We start from the raw sequence: 20,792 nt of genomic DNA on the forward strand, positions 1-20,792 counted from the left end.
GGTTGTGGTGAGAATCTGTTGGGTCTAGACCTATTGAAAAGAATGCATGCTACAATATATTGTTCTCCTTCTGGTGTACGTCTTACTTTAGGACAGAAACTGACCTCTACAATGTATTTGTCTAAAGATCAGTTTCCACCGGAATTGCTTTCTCTTCCAGCAGCGCTTTGGGCCACGGGTCCGAATGATGTGGGTTGTCTTGAAATTCCACCTTATGTTGTCACCCTCAAACCCAATGTTGAAATGCCGCGCATCCCCAGTATCGAATTTCTATTGAAGGTGAAAAAGCGCTTTTGGAAATCATTCATGATTTGATTCAGAAGGGTGTGGTTGAAGAAACAAGAGGTAACACATGCAATAGTCTTATTCTTCCTGTTCTTAAATGCACTGATCCTTCTCAGCCACCTGTATATCGTTTCGTAATTGATCTGCGGGAGGTAAACAAAATTGTTGTGCCACAATTTCCTGTTGTTGCAGATATCACTGCTCTATTGACAATGATACCTTCCACAGCGACTTGGTTCTCCGTTATCGATCTAAAGAATGCCTTCTTTAGTATTCCCAATGCAGAAGAGAGTAGGGACATTTTTGGCTTCTCTCTTGGAGGCCAAAGCTTCCGGTTTAAGCACGCACCTCAGGGCTATTGTGAAAGTCCCTCCATTTACAGCCAAACTTTAAAAAGTCATCTTGATACTTTTCATTTGCCGTCTGGTGCTGCTCTTATCCAATACATGGACGACTTGTCAGTCGCCGCTGATTCAGAAGATATTTGCAAAAATATCACTGTTGCATTATTACGCCATTTGTTTAATCTGAATCATAAGGTTTCACCTTCCAAATTACAATATGTTTGTCGAGAGGTTACCTACTTGGGTCATCTCCTATCAAAGGAGGGACGACGATTGACACCAGAACGAATTCAGGCGATTTCGCAAATGTCTGTGCCATCCACACATAGGGAGGTACGTGCCTTTCTGGGTATCACCTCTTATTGTAGGCAGTGGATCCCTAACTTCACTCTAATAGCCAAACCTTTGTTGGCACTCACTTTAAAAGATACGCCTCAGCCCCTTCCTTGGACTGATGAGTGCCAAAAGAGTTTCACTGACTTACGTACTGCTCTATGTTCTGCTCCTGTACTAGGCACCCCTGATTACACTAAGCCTTTTACGCTCTATGTTCACGAGAGAGAAGGTTGTGCATTGTCGGTTTTAACACAGCAATTTGGAGACAAACAGCGGCCATGTGCCTATTTTTCGGCTACGTTAGATCCTGTAGCTAAAGCATTGCCCAGTTGTCTCAAAGCGACAGCAGCAGCAGCAATTTCTATTCGACAGTCTGCTGGAGTGGTGTTGGATAACACTCTCATTGTCATGGTACCACATGCAGTGGATACCTTACTAAACAGAACGAAAACGCAACATCTTACGAGTGCTCGTTTAACTGGATACGAGCTGAACCTTTTGGCCAGTCACGTACACATTAAACGATGTAATACCCTAAATCCTGCTACTCTGTTGCCCCTTCCAGATGAGAAAAGTGTTGAGGAGCAACATGATTGTTTCTTCCGTACTGAGGAAGAAACAAAAGGAAGAATTGACTTAAAAGACACACCACTAGAGAATCCGGATGGAACCCTATGGGTAGACGGTTCTTATTTTAAAATGCCTAATGGAGATACAGTTCCAGCCTATGCTGTAACTACTTTACATACAGTTGTGGAAACTGCACGCATTAGACACAATTCAGCGCAAGCAGTAGAATTGATAGCATTAACAAGAGCCTGTGTATTGTCGAAAGGGAAGAGAGTGAACGTGTATACTGACAGTCAGTATGCCTTTGGTGTAGCATTCAATTTTGGGCGTCTCTGGAAGGAAAGGGGTTTTCTCACTTCACATGGCACCAAAATACAACATGGTCATTTAGTGACTGATCTTCTTGAATCACTTGCCTTACCCACCCAAATAGCAATCGTGAAGTGTAGTGCACACAAAAAGATTACAGATGATGTTGGTCGAGGAAATGCATTCACAGATGAAATAGCGAAAAAGACAGCGAGAAATGTTACAAGTCGAATGTATGTGGTGGGTCCTGCGAATTAGGTCAGAGAGAGAGGAATGTATGAGGATACAGTGGAAAGTGTAAAAGCAATTCAGAAAGAGGCTTCAGAGAGGGAGTTGAGCAAGTGTAAAGAAAGTACGGGAATGTTGGATGAGATGGGTTGTTGGGTAGAATTATCTGAACATCAATGATGGCTGTTACCAGATGCCTACGTACTCCCAGTGGTTACTATGGTGCATGGTCCAGCCCACTTAAGTGCAAAAGGTATATGCAAACTTCTGGCTCCAGTGTGGAAAAACGAACAAATCCCAAAATACGCAGACAATGTAGTGAAACATTGTATTATTTGTTTAATGTACAATCCGGGAAAGGGAACCCCAACCCCAGCAGGTCACTTTGCCCCTCCAACATATCCATTTGAGGTGTTGCAGATTGATTATATTCATATGGAACGAAGCAACAACCTCAAATACGTTCTGGTGGTAATATGCGCCTTTTCAAGATGGATAGAAGCATACCCTCTAAAGGACAACACAGCCTTATTAACAGCTAAAGTTCTACTAAAAGAATTTTTCCCCAGGTTTGGTTTGCCGCGCATTGTCTGGAGTGACAATGGGAGCGAATTTGTTGGCCAAGTCATGCATAAAGTTTGTGCGGGTCTTGGTATCAAGCAAAAGTTCCTTGCGGCAAATCATCCCCAGTCAGCAGGTTTAGTAGAATGCTATAACGAAACCTTGAAGTTGAAATTAGCGAAGGTTCAAGCTAGTACAGGACTCAATTGGCCCGATGCTTTGCCATTAGCTCTGCTGTCCACCAGAACTGCAGTACACTCTCGTTTGGGACTTAGCCCTTACGAAGGGTTTTTGGACGCCCGGCTAATGTATGGGAAGTCCCTCGCCCTAAGAAATACTCAGACTTGCCATATCCAATGTTGATTGACTACCTGCATGATCTTACGACTAAATTGCGTGTTCTCCATCAACAGGTTCAGAGTGCTCTGCCGGAGGCCTCCACAGACCCAGGTCATTCCATCCGACCAGGTGACTAGGTCTGTACCAAGAACTTCCAAAGGACGAGGAATTTGGAACCCAGGTGGAGAGAACCCCGGATGGTTTTGCTCACAACGAGAACAGCAGTTAAAGTCGAAGGAAAGAATAATTGGATTCACGGTGTGCATTGTAAGAAAGTGCCTTTGCCTTTACCCTACGATCAATGGGTACGCAGGGGCATTGGTGACTTTGAAAGTGAAAAGGTTCCACGATTCGTGCCCTTTAGTGATGCACACCTGAGTGGGACACTGTCTGAGAAAGAGGACGCCGACATTCTGCAGGAAGCAATACCATCACATCGTCTCCTAGATACGACTAATCCACGAACATTGTTTCAAGATCAAAACACTCCTGGGAAGGAACACTACAATCTAAGACCTAGAACAAAGAACTCTTAAGATTTCTCTCTTGTGTAGTATTCTGACCCGGTTGCAGGGTCACGGTAGGAGTCTAAATCGCGACCTGAGTAGTGGCAATAGGCCTGCAGGACTTGCAGTGTCATAGGACGGCAGACAATCGTGATTGAGTGATCGAGGAAGATTGCAGTGAGCATCCATTAGAAAGATGGAGACTACACTAGGAAAAAGAGAGAGAAAGGATAAAATGAAGAAAGAATCCTGTAAAATAATGTACAGTCGTTTCAGTATAACTTTATGTATTATTATATCATTGTGTATTGCTTTGGCGTTTATAGGTTGGATTATTTATGCTCTGCAGCAAAAAGTTGTCTCTCCTTCTTCCTCTCCATCCTCTTCAACTGTCTCTCCACATCTCTTTCATACTCTTCTTCAACATGAACTCATTAGAAGAACTGAATATTATAACAATTCCTTTATCCAGTTATTACATCAGCACCAGTTAGTGGTCAATATGACTGATTGTTGGGTGTGTGGACTTATGCCACATACCACAGAGAAAGGAATGCCATATTTAGCTCTCCCGTTTTCCTATGAGGGTTCTGCTTGGGCTTATTTCGTCATCTTCTCCAATGCTTATCAAAGCAAATTCAGACGGTCCATTAGTTCACATGTTAGTGATCCAGATTTTAGTCATAGTTCTTTGATTAAGGGAATGGTAGCTATGGCTAAAATCATGGAAAATAGTAAAATCTCCATTGACGAACGAAAAGCGTACACTAACTGGAACGTCACCCAATATATGTCTAGTCTTAGTGATAAAGTTAAGAAAGGAAAGTCCTCACCGATTTGGACTCTACCACATCAGGGCAATTTCTGCTTACAGATAAACGATCGCTCTTCTAACACCATACAAGGGAATAACTGCTCTCATACATACATTCATTCCTCTCAAAACTCGCCTCCTCTAGTGCCGTCTCAAGGCACATATTTCATCTGTTATAATAGAGCTTACACATGGTTACCAACGGGTTTCTCCGGTACTTGTTATATAGCTTTCCTTCTTCCCCCTACATATACCGCTTCTGCAAATCATCATCGAAACAGATACGGCAGAGGGATTATTGATTCGAAAGATACAGCAGGGCAAGAGGGAGGAGATTTCCTTAAAGGATTTCTTCCCTTCTGGGGTCCAATGGCTAACAGCAGAAATATAAGGCAATTGGTTCGTGTTGTAGAGACCACAATAGACATCACTGTAGGAGCCTTAAGTAATATCACGGCAGAAATACAGGCGGATCGTCTTATGACCTTACAGAATTGAGTTGCCTTAGATTTTGTTCTTGCAGATCGTGGTGGAGTGTGCAAACTGATCGGGTCGAGTTGCTGTATTTTCATACCTAATGACGCTCCGACAGTATACCAAGCTATCTCCAAGTTGCACATAATCTCTGAGTCTATTCACCAGGACGAAGGAGATTGGTCTTTTACGGAGTGGTTTTGGGGACTACTGTCCAAATGGGGTTGGAAAGCATTGACATTTCTTGGAATAATTCTGACCATTATTTTCTTCTGTTGCCTTTGTATGCACTGTGGACCCGCTATCTGTGACCTTTGTGCTACTATGTGCATCCCAAAACCCAAACCACAAGTAACAGAAAACATAAGAATGATGTTACAGCAACAGCTCGATGACCTCATGACTATCGGCATTAACTCAGATTAGCATGAGTCTATCTTGCCTGAGTACTGGCAAAAGGAGGGTCTGAGGAACTTCGATTTCTGATCGCGATCGAATCGACCCGCCATTTTGTGCTCCACCGCCATTTTGTGTTGCCATCACTCAGGCAGCATGGCGAACAAAGTCTATTCTGCTTTTTCTGCAGCCTGATGTCGAAATACGCTTTCTGCCTCTGTTTACAAAGCTGGTGTTAGGACTGGCCGAGTACACTAATCCCCGTCTGGTTTTCTAATCCCCGTCTCAACTATCTGTTGACTCACACTATTCTTTTCTGACTTTATCTTATCGTCTGGCCTTCACTGTCTTCTACTAGCATTCTCTCGTTTCACAACTGTCCTCCAACACACACAAATGTATCTCGCCACCTGCAAGTTAGTTATGAATCCGTTAATGAATTAGTTTGAGGGAGGGGTGACAAACATAGTTGGAGGAAAGGTTTCTTCGAGTCATCTGACACTTTGTTTTAAAACCTTCTCTATTGGTCTTGTCCTGTTTTTCAACTTTTCCTATTAGCTCTTTCTTGTGTGTTCTGGGAGTGTATTTGGTTAATGTATATGTTACCTATATAGTATAAAAGATTGTGCGCCACAGAGTGAAGTGGCAGTCTCCTGAGAACCTACCTTGTGTACTTCTGGGATAACTGTACTAGCTGCAGCTAATAAATCTGATCTTCTAACGCCGACAGAGTGTCCCGTGTCTCTGTGTAGCTGAGCAGGTGAACTCCGGAGATTAAGGCGTACCCTGCGCCGCCAGACCCAAAAGGTTCTGGTTCTTCAGAGCTGTCACCTGCACCTGAATAGGTCTGTGCCTGGCCTCTCACAATGCTGTCTCCATCCCCCTAGAGTGTGTCTGGAGTCAAGATCAGACAGAAGAAGAACTTGTGCACTACAAAGAAAATGCTTTGAAGTATCCCTACTTTAAATGCCAAAAGAGGTATAAGTATTGGACCTAAAACACCAGATTTTTACAACACTTCTGGATCAAGAGGTACATCTGCCAAGGTGAAGAGCTGAAGAGCTGTGAGGAGGAGTACTGCCCCTTTGCTGTGTGTTCCTTTGCTGGGTTGGCCTGCAGTTGCTTCTTCTGATTTGGAGAGGAAAAGGACAGCACTTTGCTTTATATCCTGCTTGTGAAGTTTCTCCAAGGGCTTAAGTGTACTTGCTTCCTGTTAAGAAGTCTCAGGGCCAGCAAGAACTTCACCTGTAGCATCCCTTAACTCCACTGCTGGAAGTTCTGACCTGCCAAGTGGTGCTGATTCTAAGTCTTGCCCCTTGGAGGTTGTTCCTGCTGCAAAGATCTGCTTGAAACCATCAAAATAGATGCATCATCTTTACAGTGCCTGTTTTTCCTACGCAGCTACTCCGTGAGGGTGAAGTTTCTACTTATCGCCAACCTGCAGCCGAAGACATCGACAAAGCACCTGCCCGCGGCCAAAGAAACTGATGCAGCCTGAGTTCAGCACAGTGTTTTTCTGAAGTCCAAAACCCCTGCACTGACTCCGATCCAGGCCCTGCTGTGCGCCTGAAACAATCCACACATCGTGGGACCATAGTTGAAGAAATCAACGCAGTGCCTGTTTGCTGCCACTGCATCAACCTCAGGCGCATCCAGATTTCCATGCATCACACTTAGGCACCAAGTTTTAACCATGCGTCACCCGCAGACCAGAACCAGTCTTGAATTTCTACACATCACTTCCCCCTACTGTCTGGATTCAACGCAAAATGTCTACTGCGTGCAGCAGAACTGGCTAATCACCTCCCCAGGGACTCAGGAACAGATGAATTGCTGTGTTTTCCAAAGCTTCCCTCCTCTGTGGCTGTTTTGCCTTGTGGATTTTGAGGTACTTTATGTAAAATCACCGTATCCATTGAGTTCTACAGGTGGAATAGCTTAAAACCTTCTTAAATGTCATATTCAATGTTGTGTATATTGTATTTTTGTCATTTTGGTTTTGTTTGGTTTAGATAAAGATCCTTTATTTTTCTGGTGTGGTGTCCATGTGTAGTGTTTTCACTGTGTTATGTACAAATATTTTACACATTGCCTCTGAGATAGACCTGACTGCTTGTGACAAGCTATCAAGGGGGGTGAGCAGGGGTTATCCTAGGTGTGTAATCTCCTTATTCTGACTAGAAGGAAGGGTCTCTACTTGGCCAGGGTGCGTACCACTACCAGCTAGAGACCCCCATTTTTAACAGTGAGGTACGATTTTTATTGGGAGACTTAGAGGAAACACAGAATAGTAGAACAAGTGGTATTACCAATTGTCTTTCTCTGCATTTGCACCTTCCAAAGGTAAGACAGTGTGTAAGAAAGAAGTAATTTTGAGAAATGCCCTCGAATTCTCCTGCTAGCATGGGTACCCACAAATTCAGAATTGCGAAAATAACCACTGCTTCTAAACTCCATAAATTGTGCTAATTTTCGAAATACATAGGTTTTCTTGATAATTATTTTTCTCTCTTTATATTTTACCAAATGAATTGCTTTATACCTGGTACACAGTGAAAAACCATTGCAACATGCAGTTCATTAATGGACTCTGGGTACCTCGTGTTCTTGGCGAACCTATAAGCCCCATATAGACAAAACCCCATTGTACGCTGGATGTAAACCTGTAGGGCCCTGCGAACATCCAAGGTCGAAGGAATAATTGCATTACCATCCCCCAAAAAATAAGGAATCACCACCTCCTGCTGCAAATGGAATTTTGTGGAGACTTTAGGGAGAAAAGTCAGGGCAAGCCCCAAAACCACCCAGTCCGGCAGAAACTCCAAATAAAGAAAAGAAAGGATACAAGTAAAGCACCCAACTCATCCAACTGCCTAGCGGAGGTAATGGCCAACAGAATTGCTACTTTAGCAGATCACCACAACAAATCCGCATCAAAAGGGGGCAACTGTACACCGCTCAAAACATTCAGCAAATCCCAAGAAGGCACAATCACAGGAGTGACTGGATGACGAAGTCGAAAACTCTGTAAAAGCTGACCCACCAAAGGAGCAACACACTCCAAGGAGGCCCCAGGGCCCCTATATGCCCGAACCACAGCCCATTGAGCAGACAAAGTAGAAGGGGAAAGGTCTATCAAAAACCCATCTCGAAGAACATCAAGAATAGAAGCCAGATCCCCAACCACAGGATCCACACCATGAGAGGATCACCAAGAAGAAGCCCCAATGCTTACCATAGCTCTTAAGGGTTGAAGGCCAACGTGAGTGCTGAATGTCACGGACCACCAAAGAAGAACTGTCATGGCCGTGGCTGGAGGTAAGCATTAGGGGAAAAGCAGGCACACTCTTCCCTTTCTCCACTATCATTGTGTAACTGGGAGGCATGTTGTCAGCGAACTACATCACCCAACATCTGCTGGGGCATTCCCAGGAAACTGCAACGGAAGTCAGCTGACGCGGAGAAACAGGATATAAGTAGGCGCCTACCAATTGATAAGAATCTGACAAGGAGATGAATGGAAGACGACCTTCAGGAGCAAATTCGGTGTTTACGAGTATCAGGTCATGCTCTTTGGGCTTTGTAACACCCCTGCTGCCTTCCAGTTTTTCATGGACGAAGTCTTACAAGGCTACCTCGATGTCTTCTGTATCATCTATATAGATGATATACTAATCTACTCCACGAACTTGAAAGAACACATAGGACATATGAAGGCTGTGCTAGAACCGTTGCAGATGAATGCACTCTATGCGAAACTGGAGAAATGCCTATTTCATGTGCCTGAAATAGAGTTCTTGGGTTATGTCATCAATGAAAAAGGACTGCAAATGGATGACAAGAAAGTACGGCTATCACGGAGTGAAAATCACCATTGACAGGGATAGGGGTGCAGAGCTTCTTAGGATTTGCGAACTTCTATAGAAGATTTATCAAGAATTTCTCACAACTAGTGCAACCTATCACTCGACTCCTGTGGAAGAGTGAGCGTTTCGTCTGGGGAGTAGAAGCAGAAACCGCCTTTCAAGAACTAAGATCCAGTTTCACACAGGCTCCCATCCTAAGACATCCGGATGTGACGTTGCCGTTCCTCCTAGAAACTGATGCATCTCAATCTGCTCTAGGGAAGTTCTACCTCTACGGCACCCTGACACTGGACAAGTTTACCTGGTGGCATAATACTACAAAAAGTTAACACCCAACGAATGCAACTATAGCATTTCAGATAAGGAGCTGTTGGCATTAATGAGGGCCTGGGAGGAGTGGAGGCACTATTTGATAGGAGCCAGCCATACCATAGAAATATATACTGTTTACCGGAACCTTCTGTTCCTTAAAACAGCCCGGGCCCTCTCACCCAGACAATTGAGATGTACTCTTTTCTTTTCTGACTTTAACTTTGTGATAAAATACCAACCAGGCCCACAGAATGGCAAGGGTACACTAGCCCTTTGAAACAGAAGACATTGAACCACCAGTAATCCTTCAACACGGGGAGTTCCCCAGATCGGAACAAGCAGTGATTACCTCTGCAACCTTCCTGGATGATGTTAAAACACAAGGAGGCCTCTTGAACCAGCTGGAGTGGATACAGGCCAAACCTACCCTTCAGACGAAAAAGAATGACTTGTTGTATCCTTCCCAAGCATTTTTCCTGCCAACTGAAGCCTTGCAAACCCAAGCCTTATCCTGGAAGCACGATTCCACCATAGGGGGTCATTTAGGTGCCCAAAGTCAGGCTTCATGGAATACCCGCCGTACTAATAACCGACCGAGGCTCCCAATTTACTTCATGTTTCTGGAAGGCTCTGTGTACCGCAATGAAGATAGATGCCCAGCTTTCTACCACCTACCATCCTCAAACTGACGGCAAGACTGAAGTGCTAAACCAGACCTTAGAGCAATACCTGCAGAGTTTTCGCTTCAGCATGAGGATGAATGGGGGGCTTTCCTCTGGATGGCAGAATTTGCTTACATCAATGTTGAGCATTCTTTGTTGGGCTGGTCCCCATTCTATTGCCAGAACGGTAGTCATCCTAACATACTGCCCTTTGAAAGGCCCACCTCCTCGAGTCATCCCTCAGTGCCAGAACATCATGTCCATCTGTGGGTGGTACTGCAAGAAGCCAAGACGCAACTTTCCAAGGCTCAGGCAGAAGATAAGCGCTATGCTGACAGACGGCGAACGAAGGAGCCCGAGTACCAAATGGGGGATAAAGTGTGGTTGGCAACCAAACATTTACATTTGAAAGGGGTCGATAAGCTGAAACTAAGATATATAGGCCCCTATGCTATTTGCAAAGTAATTAACCCCATAGCCGTGAGGTTGAGCTTGCCTTCTACGAGGTGGATACATCCCATCTTTCACGTGTCCCTTCTTCTCACTTGTCTCGCTCAGACACAACTTCCTGATAGGCTTCTCCCAGTGGAGATAGATGGGGATGATGTGTACGAGGTGCAGTGTTTTTTGGATTCCCAGACAGTGAGGGGGCGTATCCTTTATTTGGTAGATTGGTTGGGCAACGGCCAAGAGGAGCGCTCCTGGGAACCAGTTCAGAACCTTCATTGTTTGCTCCTCCTTAGTCGTTTTCATGAGTGGTTCCCTTCGAAGCTTGATAACCCGCCGGGACGGCAGGCTTTGCGAGGGGTACTGTCATGGCCGTGGCTGGGGGTAAGCATCAGGGGAAACGCAGGCACACTCTTCCCTTTCTCCACTCTCATTGTATGACTGGGAGGCATGTGGTCAGCAAATTACATCACCCAGCATCCGCTGGGACATTCCCAGGAAACGGCAACGGATGTCAGCTAAGGCGGAGAAACAGGATATTACCCGTCTAGCCCGCTGCTGCGTGCTAGTCCTTCCTGCTTCCGTTGGACTTCTGCGACCTGCCTGCTTGAGGTGTTTCCTTGGATCCCGCTCTTGTTAGTGGTTTGACGGCGCTGCCTTTGTCAGCGCAGGTCCCATCAGTGTTTCTTTGCCGCGATACCTGCTCCAGAGGTGAGTTTTTTGTGTTCCTTTTCGGTGGCGGTTTCCTTGTTTGCTTTTTAGTCCTGCGCTGGCATTTGACTTCTCCTTCCTGGTTACCAGTGATGCTATCATGTGTTCTAACACCTGCTGGGGGGCGTAAGTGGATGTTGGGTGGAGGGACACAACAGCTTGAGTTTCGTGGTGAACTTGGTGGCCTACCCTCCCTGATAGAAGAACCTGATACGCGCTTCATTCAGCCAGCAGTTTCTTTAGTTTTTTTTACAATTCCCCTTTTCCCCGACACACTCCCTAAGGAGCAGTGAGTTACATGCTGCTGCTTATTGGGTGAAGGTTGGAAGGAAATTGGGAAACTATGTGCTATCCATCATCCCCGTTGGACGTTCTCAGCACATCAGTGGTGTTTCTGTCTTTAGAATCCAACAAGAATAACCTAAAGATTAAAATGTCAACTGTTAAAGAGCCAGTCCATCAGATGTAAGCAACAATGGGCCATACGTATGAACACATTGTCCCATAGACACAGAATGGGTAAAACCCTTTGATACATCTGACCCAAAGATTGGATAAAGACAGGAGACGAAACTGAAGAGGAGACGAAACCAAGGGAAAGCCGGACAAAATTGCCACCGCCAGCTGCATCAGCAGCGGAAACCAAAGGCGGTGGGGCCAAAACGGGGCAATCCCCCGACCTTCTGCAGCCCCCTCAGGAGGAGGGGAATTGGAGGGAAGGAATACCAAAGGCCCGAGAGCCAAGGAATTGAGAGAGCATCCACCGCCCAGGCCTGAGGACAAATCACCTCAGAACAGGACCGAGGGAGAGTAGAGTTGTGAGGAGGAAAAAAAATCGATCCAGGGAGTCCCGAACCAAAGGCAAAGGTCCCGGAACAAAGGAACAGACAGATTGAACAGAACCAAGGACAGAAGGTTGCAGCTCAAGCTGTCCACATGAAAGTTCAGGAGCCCCCGAATGTAAACAGCCCTAAATGCCAAGACTTGAGATTCCGCCCAGGCAAAAATCAGGGAAGCCAGTAGATTCAGAGACATGCAGCGGGCCCCCCCACTGGTGGTTCAAGTAACAACAAGCCACCTGATAGTCGGTGCGAAGGAATGGGCAATGTCCGCCCAAGACCACTGACCCTTGGCTTCCAAGGACCCCAATGTGGCCCCCCATCCCCAAAGACTGGCATCCGTCATCAACAAGATGGAAGGAAGGAGGAAGTTGGAAATGCACCCCTTTCTTCAGATTGGGAGTGCAAAGCCACCATTCCAAATCCTGAACCAGAACTGGGGAGAGAGGAACCAGAGTGTCGTAATCTGCATGGGAGGTGTCCCAATGAGTCAAGAGATGATTCTCCAAGGGCTTGAGGTGCAGGCAAGCCCAGGGAACCACAGCTGTGGTGGCAGCCAACAATGCCTGAACCCGCAACCAAACCTGGGCCGGGGAAGAAGGGTGACTCAGCAGGTCCCGCAGAAGAGCCTGTAGGTTAGAGATCCGAGCAAGCGGGAGAAACACCTTCCCCAACAAGGTGTCAAAAAGTTCCCAGATAAACAGAAGTCTCTGCACAGGGACCAGATGAGACTTCGCTAGATTCAGCTTGAACCCTAGACTCTGGAACATGGCCATCGTCACCTCCACTGCCAGAAGAGCCTTAGGAAGGGAGGAAGCAGAGACCAGACAATAATCACTATGGGGATACACAGAAAAACCCTGAAGCTGCAAAACCTCCACAACAGGAGCCAATACCTTGGTAAACGTCTGTGGAGCAGTAGAGAGGCCAAAAGGCAACACCCAAAACTGGCAATGGACCCCGTTCACTGCAAACCTCAGGAACCACTGACTTTCTAAATGGACAGGAACAAGAAAATAGGCGTCTTCTAAGTCCAGAGAAGTAAAAAAATCACCCTCTTGGATGAGGGGAATGACGGATTACAAAGTGACCATCAGAAGATTATCCAGCCGCACCAATTTGTTCAAAGACTTGAGATTCAGAATTGGGTGGATGGAACCATTGGGTTTTGGGACCAGGAACAGAGCTGAATAGAGCCCTAAGCCCTGCTCCGCCTCTGGAACCAGGACAACAGCGCCCTTCGACAGGAAGAGGTCCACGCCTGACAACATGGCAGACCTCTTCATGAGGTCTCTTGACAATGGAGTAACCCGAAAACAGTTCAAATGGGGCGGGACCAAGAGCAGATTCCGATAACCCAAACCGATGACCGTCAGGACCCACTAGTCGGAAATCAGACTTAACCAACAATCCGGAAAAAATGGAGCCGAGCCCGCACCTTGGCATAGTCACTTTTGTCCAGCAGGTACTATACTAGGAGAAAGATCCCCAACAGTCAACGACTTAGGACCAAGCCCCAGCACCTCACGAATATGGACCAACATGTCCGGTAAAACCTTCCCCTGGATATATTTTCCCTTAGGGGAATTGTCCATGTCCTCATCATCCTCCACCTTAGACTTTTTAGCAGAAGGTTCAAGCAGTGCAGCCTGTACAGCAGAATTGATTATCCCGCAAATCAGACCTGGAAATCTGCAACAGGTCATCCTCCTGCAGCACCTGTACACTATTACTTTTGGACAAAGACTTTGCTGACAACCGAGAGGAATCCTCATCCCCCATGGCAGAAGCAGGAAGAGCAAACACCACACAGGAAGCCACAGAATAAACCAGGAAGTGCCCAGCAACTCACAATAAATACTGTCACCAAGCAATCAAGTCATGACTAACAAGAGACTTGGAAATGCCAAAAAGGACAGCCCTGCCGCCTCCCCCACAGGCACAGAAACAAAAGCCAAGGCTGCGGGAGCCGTATGCTGCATAAAAACCCCAGCACCAGAACGACCCGTAGCCAGAACGCAAATGAAAGCTCCCCGCCCCAGCCAAGCATATGTGGGGGGAGCGCAATCAGGCAACGGAGCAGGTACGTGCCCGACCAGAATACTGGCAAGGTCAGTGTTCACACAGTTTTTACAAACATGTTTTTTGGGTAAAAGAAAAACAAACTCACTGCACCGTAGCCCCCCTGCACGAACCAAAAACAGGCACGGCAGTGAGTGGGAGGGGCTTAAATGGTAAACATTAAAGAAACACTAACGTTTTAATTGGACTGGCGTGAGGCAGAATTGCCTCACATAGTAAGGACTGGGACGAGGAGGACATATAAGGGGAAATGACCCCTTGTTGAATTCAGATTTTATCTACTTTTCAGAAATGTATAGCTTTCTGAGATCCACCATGGGGTTTACACCCATTTGTACAATTAACAGGAAGGAGTTTGAAAGCACAAAAATAAGAAACATGGTTTACGTCCCAGTAGAATGCCAAAACTGTGTTGAAAAATGTGTGTTTCGTATTTTTATGCCTGTTCCTGAAAATTGGGAAGATGGTGATTTTAGCACTGCAAACGTTGTAGCTGTATTTTGGCTAATTTCATGGTCCCCTCCAGGGGAATCCATAAACCTTGGGAACCTTTATAATCCACAGGATCTTGGGGAAAAAAAGTCGCAAATTTTATGTGGATACCTTATCGGGGAAAAAATGTATGGAGCCCTATGCGTGAAGTACCCCAAATAACCAAAAAAGTGCTCAGCACTGGGTGGGAAAGGCCCAGCAGTTAAGGGGTTAAAGAGAGGAAGTGCATACTTTAAAATTACTTACTGGACATTGATTTACTCTGACTTTTACTCCTGAGATAACACCTTCTGGACTTAACCAAAACGTACAATTCTTTCCACACTCGCTTTTAATAATCTGCCTCACCTTTCAGTGCAGTAGTTTCGATAAGGAACACTGCTTCCCGCGATGCTGTTTTAGAGGTCATTGCTCAAGGAATATATTTTCTTTTCGAGTCATTTGACATGTCAGCATTGTCTGTCCTGGCTGACAAACGGTGGGAACACATGTCAACAAATTCCACGGCCTTTATTACAAACTCTTCAGCCCGTACAACGACCTCAGAATTATTCATGAACCAGAAATCCTGCTCGAGCCGGGCGGACGTGGAATCATGCGAATCCATCATTGAAAAGTTGTCTCCTGCCATCAGGTAGTGCTTCCGCTGCTACCTGAAACCACTGCGCCTGGGCTCAGCTGGGGTTTATTCAGCCGCCTCCTAATTGCTCCTCCAGTGAAACTTCGGCGTGTGATCCTTTTACTGAGAATCTGTCACATACAGAGTGTTCTCGCGAGCGCACGGCTGCCATTTTGTGGCTTTGCCTCTAATCCTTTCCACCCCTGACAGAATCATGGCAAGTGGGCTAACACATGTCCAGTGAACCGTCACTATCACATTGCCTACCATCTGCCTCCATCCTGCATATTTTCATTTCAATACCGAATTAGGAAGTATAATGCCGGAGCTTTCCTGTCAAAAGACAATGCTCGTCATCAACCTGTTTATTTATGAGAACAGTATCTACGGTGTACTGGAATACCATGTCCTCACTGCATAGAAAAAAGGAAAGCGCTATTCTCAAGTTGGTTTGAAATCGATTATGGTGCCGAACAGTTGTTTACTGCTTTTTAGTGTGCATCCAGGCAGTGCTCTTCTGAAATGAGCTTTTATTTGTGACCCAGACCATCTATGGCAAGATAAAGCTACATGGATCTGAAGCCAAAGACATAAAAAAAGCATTACAAATGCTAATTTAAGTTAGATCTCTGCCACAAGTTTGGGCTACTTGGTGTCTTAAATAGTGTAAAAGCTGTTTATTGCACAAACTTAAGTAATAAAAGTTTTTTTTTATCACTAGAACGTTGAAGGAATGTGTTTTGATTGGAATGTAGCAGCATTTGTTGACATCTCTACTTAAACAACAAATCACAAGACATAACAAATAGCAATCTAAAAACACAATAAAAACATAACGGCACGACACAGAAAATGAGTAAAACAGAAGGCAGCACAACAACTACAGTATAAGGCAGACACAATTCAATGCAATACCGCATTGCAAAAACATAACAGCACAACAAGCAACACATTATCACCACATCAACATTAAACACAAAAAACAAACATAAAAACATTCTTGTCGCAAATTACCACCTCCATAAATCTGCCATCATAATACTTTGGGGCATATTTCGTTGGCAAAAGGTCTTTGCAGCTAGCGCTGCCTTCTGTACTACTAAAGACACGTATTAGCGCCAGCCAAATACTTTTTGTTATGCAGCCCCTGGCGTCTCCCAATATATCCATTAGACTAACATTATTTCTGTGGAGCCATGCATCTATGTCAGCAGCAATAAGATTGTTTGAATGCAAAAAAAGTGCTGGGACGCCCTGGTCGGGCTGCCATGTGCTATATAAATGTTAAAACATAACATAATAAATCATAAACATATCCATGCACACCATTACAAATGTTTTTCTCCACCAGTTTAATTAAATGCTAAATATTCGCAGTGCAGAGTCATCTTTTACTGCATCCTGAGAGATCTTCTTCAGAAATAGCCTAAAAGAACACTCGGTGTGACTCTTCTTGCCTAAGAAGAGGGTGTCAGTATTATATATATATTTTATACCTGCAAAAGATGTTCCCTCCACATGTGAACATCAAAGTTCATAGTAGCTCTGGGCTCCACACCACCAGTGAATATAGCCAAAGCCACCCATTGCTAGGATAGCGCCCTGAGTGGAGGGAAATCTGGTGCTGCTGATTAATATATTTAGGTAGCAGGGACCCCCTTTTCTTCTTATTGGTCAGTCTCTGGGTGAGCAGTGACTGGCCTCTGGAAACAAGCCTCCACGGCTATCCAGTAAGAGAGGGGACGACTCCCTCCTATCTGGCCACAACACTGCCATTTTGGAGTGTATCTACTCCTCAGGGGTTAACCCCAGCCTCTGAGTGAGGTTATACACTTTAATAATTAGCACAGGAGATCACTACCATGTGGGTCACCTTCACTGTGGACCAACATTACCCTTTACTGCTGGCCAATAGATCCCATAATCCTTGTCCTGATGAGACCCTTGTATCATGATGAGGGTCAAAATATTGTCAACATGCACAATAACAATCAAACCACATTGAAACATTGGCCTATTTTTGAAACTGAGTTTTGTGTTTGTTAAAAACATACAAAGAGTTTTGTCACATCACAGTCACTTTCTCTCTGGTACTTTTGGTTGTGGTTTCTTTGTTTACTGAGACACACTGCAGAATTTGTTTAAAATGTGTTTTTATTGATACATTAATTGATGCAAATCGCAGAAGTTTAGTAAGTGAAACAATAATAGAATGGAGTCAACATTTGAACCATTTGTTCCCAGTCATTTTTCCCCTTTTTCCATCAAACCATAGTCACTCATCAAAAAACATCAGTGTAGTTTGCCCACCTGCGCCTCCCATCCTCATCATGTGTAAGTGTCGGCCAGAGCGGCTTGTCTTCAGGCTGAGTGTGCAGTGTTACCTTCCGGGGAGTGCGGTTTGAATCTCTCCCCCTACTGCCCTTGAAAGTTAGCAATGAGTGAGGCCCAGTCAGTTGTGAAAGGGTGACCGCAAAGTCCCCTTTGCTCTTCCTGTTGCAAAGTCACCTCCTCAGCCTCTGTCCATCTCAAGATTTTCTCCTTCCACCCACTGAGCGGCGGGCCATCAGGTGACCGCCAGTATATAGCAATTGTCAGTTTAGCCAATATGAATCCCAAATCAATATATTCAAAGCTTCCTTTGGTAATTGGGTACACTGCCCTGATGGCGTTATTTTGATGCTATTTCAATGTTGAATGTGGATTACTGTTGAACTCAAATACATTTTTGCACAAAAAGTTCTGGCCGGTGACAATATAACATGTTTCACCATAAATTGCAGTCAACCGTTTTGGCCCATTGTTGGAATGAGAGATAAATTATAGCAATGAGAAGAACTGTACATTAAGAATTGTCAATTGCCAAGATTCCTGTGGGCTTAAGGATGGCTCATGTGTTGTAATTGCATGTACTTTAAACATACGTCACATGGTTGTATTAATGATTATGTTGTTGCTAAAAAAGGAAGCACAGAAGGAATTTTCAATTTTATTACAGCTCATTTAACGTTTCCATTAATATATCTTTTCTAACCATAGTGACACTCTCTCCCACCTTACCCAGGCGAAACTGCAATATAACTGCACTTTCATTAATGATGCCAACTGTACTCATTTGAGACTAAACCCTAAGTATTATGATTGGCGCAAAAAAGCTGGGAAATGTCTTGCAATTTATCTCAAACATCAAATAATGGAAGTTATGTATTATGGGGTTAATTTACAAGCCCCTTGCGCCGCCGGTATGTCACTTTTTCCTATATTGAAAGTGAGGCACTAGTGGCGCAAGGGGCTTGTAAATAAACCCCTGAAACTATCAAGAATTTGCAGGGAAATACATTTCTTATAAAAAAATCTGACATTTTGAATTGTTTCACTGACTTCTATTTTAGATTATAGACCCTAGGCCATGAACCTAGCACTGAGAATCAGGACATTTTTTTTTTATTCCATTGTTAGAGATTCAGAAGCCGCTCCAGACATAAGCTTTGGAAAAGGATATTACAGTCAATAGAATATCTAATGTAATTTCAATATTCCCAAAAGGTAAAGCTCCAGACTCTGATGACTTAGACGTCAATTTTTTCTCTAAAATTTCAAACATCTTTGCCCCCAAATTATTGTCATTTTTTCAATTTATTTTCAAAGGAGAAAGCTTGTATTACATTTTCTGAAGACATGTTATGCCTTATACCTAAAAAAGACAAAAACATTTCACAGTGTAAACATTTTCAAGCAATCTTCCTCATTAATATGGACTGTAAAACCTTTGCAAAATGTTTGCTTTGCCTATGTTTGTTAAAGGACGGTATATTATGGATCATTCTAGAACTTTCCTCAGTATTATTCACGGTGCCTCACAAATGTTGGATCCCATAGTGGCTGTCTCCCTCGATGCTGAGAAAGCTTTTGGCCGTGTTAATTGGGACTTAATGTTCGAGGCTTTAAAATAGTATGGCTTCGGTCCAAAACATTTATGTTACAGTGACATTCTTTATTCTAGCCCGAAAAATCATTTTATGTTAATGAACCTATTTTGGTTATGTTTTATTTCCTTCTTTCTCCTCTTTTTGTGTGAATACTTATGCCATTTTCACAGACATACAGAGTCTCCAATAGTACACTAGTATTTTTTGTCTGTTAATGATATATATGTTTAACCCCTTTTGCTGATGATTGTATCCCGCACATTGCCAAGGTTCAGTCCCCCAAGCTATCTCTAAACTGGATCATATATTTTCAGAATTAACGATAAACGCATACTACTGCAATAAACACTTGCCAAACCAAAATGCAGCAAGGGGAGTATTTTTAATTGCTCCAAATGAAATAATATTTAGTTTAGCTTCCCTATGATCTATATTTCTTAGGATGGCAAACATAGCTTCACATCCCAGGACAACATTCAGTGAAAGGTGGGAGAAAGAACAATGCAAACAGATGACTCTCTGCAGAAATGTAAAGCTTACGGGAACAATTAGAAAGAATAATATGCAGTGTGAATCTGGGTATCTGAAAAGTGAGGGTTGTCGAGATACAAGCAAGCTGAGAATTGTACAGAAATTAACAATATGATGACAAATATACTGAAGTGTTTGCAAACAGAATAAGTGAAAGTATGTAGCAAACGCATTTGTTTGTAGAGATACATGTTCCCAATTTAAGCATGGTTATAAAGGGGCCCATTATGATGGCGGGCGGCCTTGGTCCACCCGCCACCATAGCGGTGTTTGGCACCGCCCGCCAGACATGCGGCGGTCCCACCACTGGTATTATGATGCGTCCGCCATACTGGTGGATGCATCCTGGGCCTTTCACATTGTGGGTGGAGCTGCTGGCTGCAGCACCACACGCAATGTGAAAGGTGCATGCACAGCATTTCCATGCACTACTTGGCAGGCACCATGCGGTGCTTACACTTGGTTCATGGAAATGAGAGGGGGTACCATGGGTAGCCCCAAAGTGCACCCCCCACCTCCCCAACACCCTGGGGGCCCGCAATGGGCCCCCAATGCCAAAGACCGCCTGACTTTCCATGGCGGCATCGCCGCCATGGAAAGGCCTTTTTCCGCATATATCATAATTTAGTGGTGCCTGCAAGGCACCGCCACCATATTATCTGTCTTTCCCACCCAGCCGGCAATGTGACCGGCGGGAAAGCGGTGGATGGTCTTTCTGTCCGCCGCGGTGCACCTCGCCATACTAATATGGCGGAGGGTGTCACAAGGACATTTGGCAGGCAGATAGGCGGTGGCGATCCGCCCGTGATCATAATAGGCCCCTAAGTGTCTGAATGGGGTGCTGCTCTGTCCTTGCAGTTACAGCACATCTGAACCCAATGCATTCAGTGGGAGTCTTCATTTACATGCTTGCAGACAACACCTAGTTTCAGCTGAAACTAGACCTGCATTTTCTACGCATTCGTGATGACACATTTATTCCATAGAATCGATCTTTCATATGTCACAAAAATTGTATTTTCTTCTAGGCTTACAGTTTTCACAGATTTGTTGAATTTATTAGACACATGTCACACAGACCATCACAGAATATATTGATTAGGTATTTTAAGTCGTTTTTTTCGTCATATTATCGTAATA

Source organism: Triturus cristatus, chromosome 5_1 (genome assembly GCF_964204655.1).
Source record: "Triturus cristatus chromosome 5_1, aTriCri1.1, whole genome shotgun sequence".
In the NCBI taxonomy this organism is placed as follows: domain Eukaryota; kingdom Metazoa; phylum Chordata; class Amphibia; order Caudata; family Salamandridae; genus Triturus; species Triturus cristatus.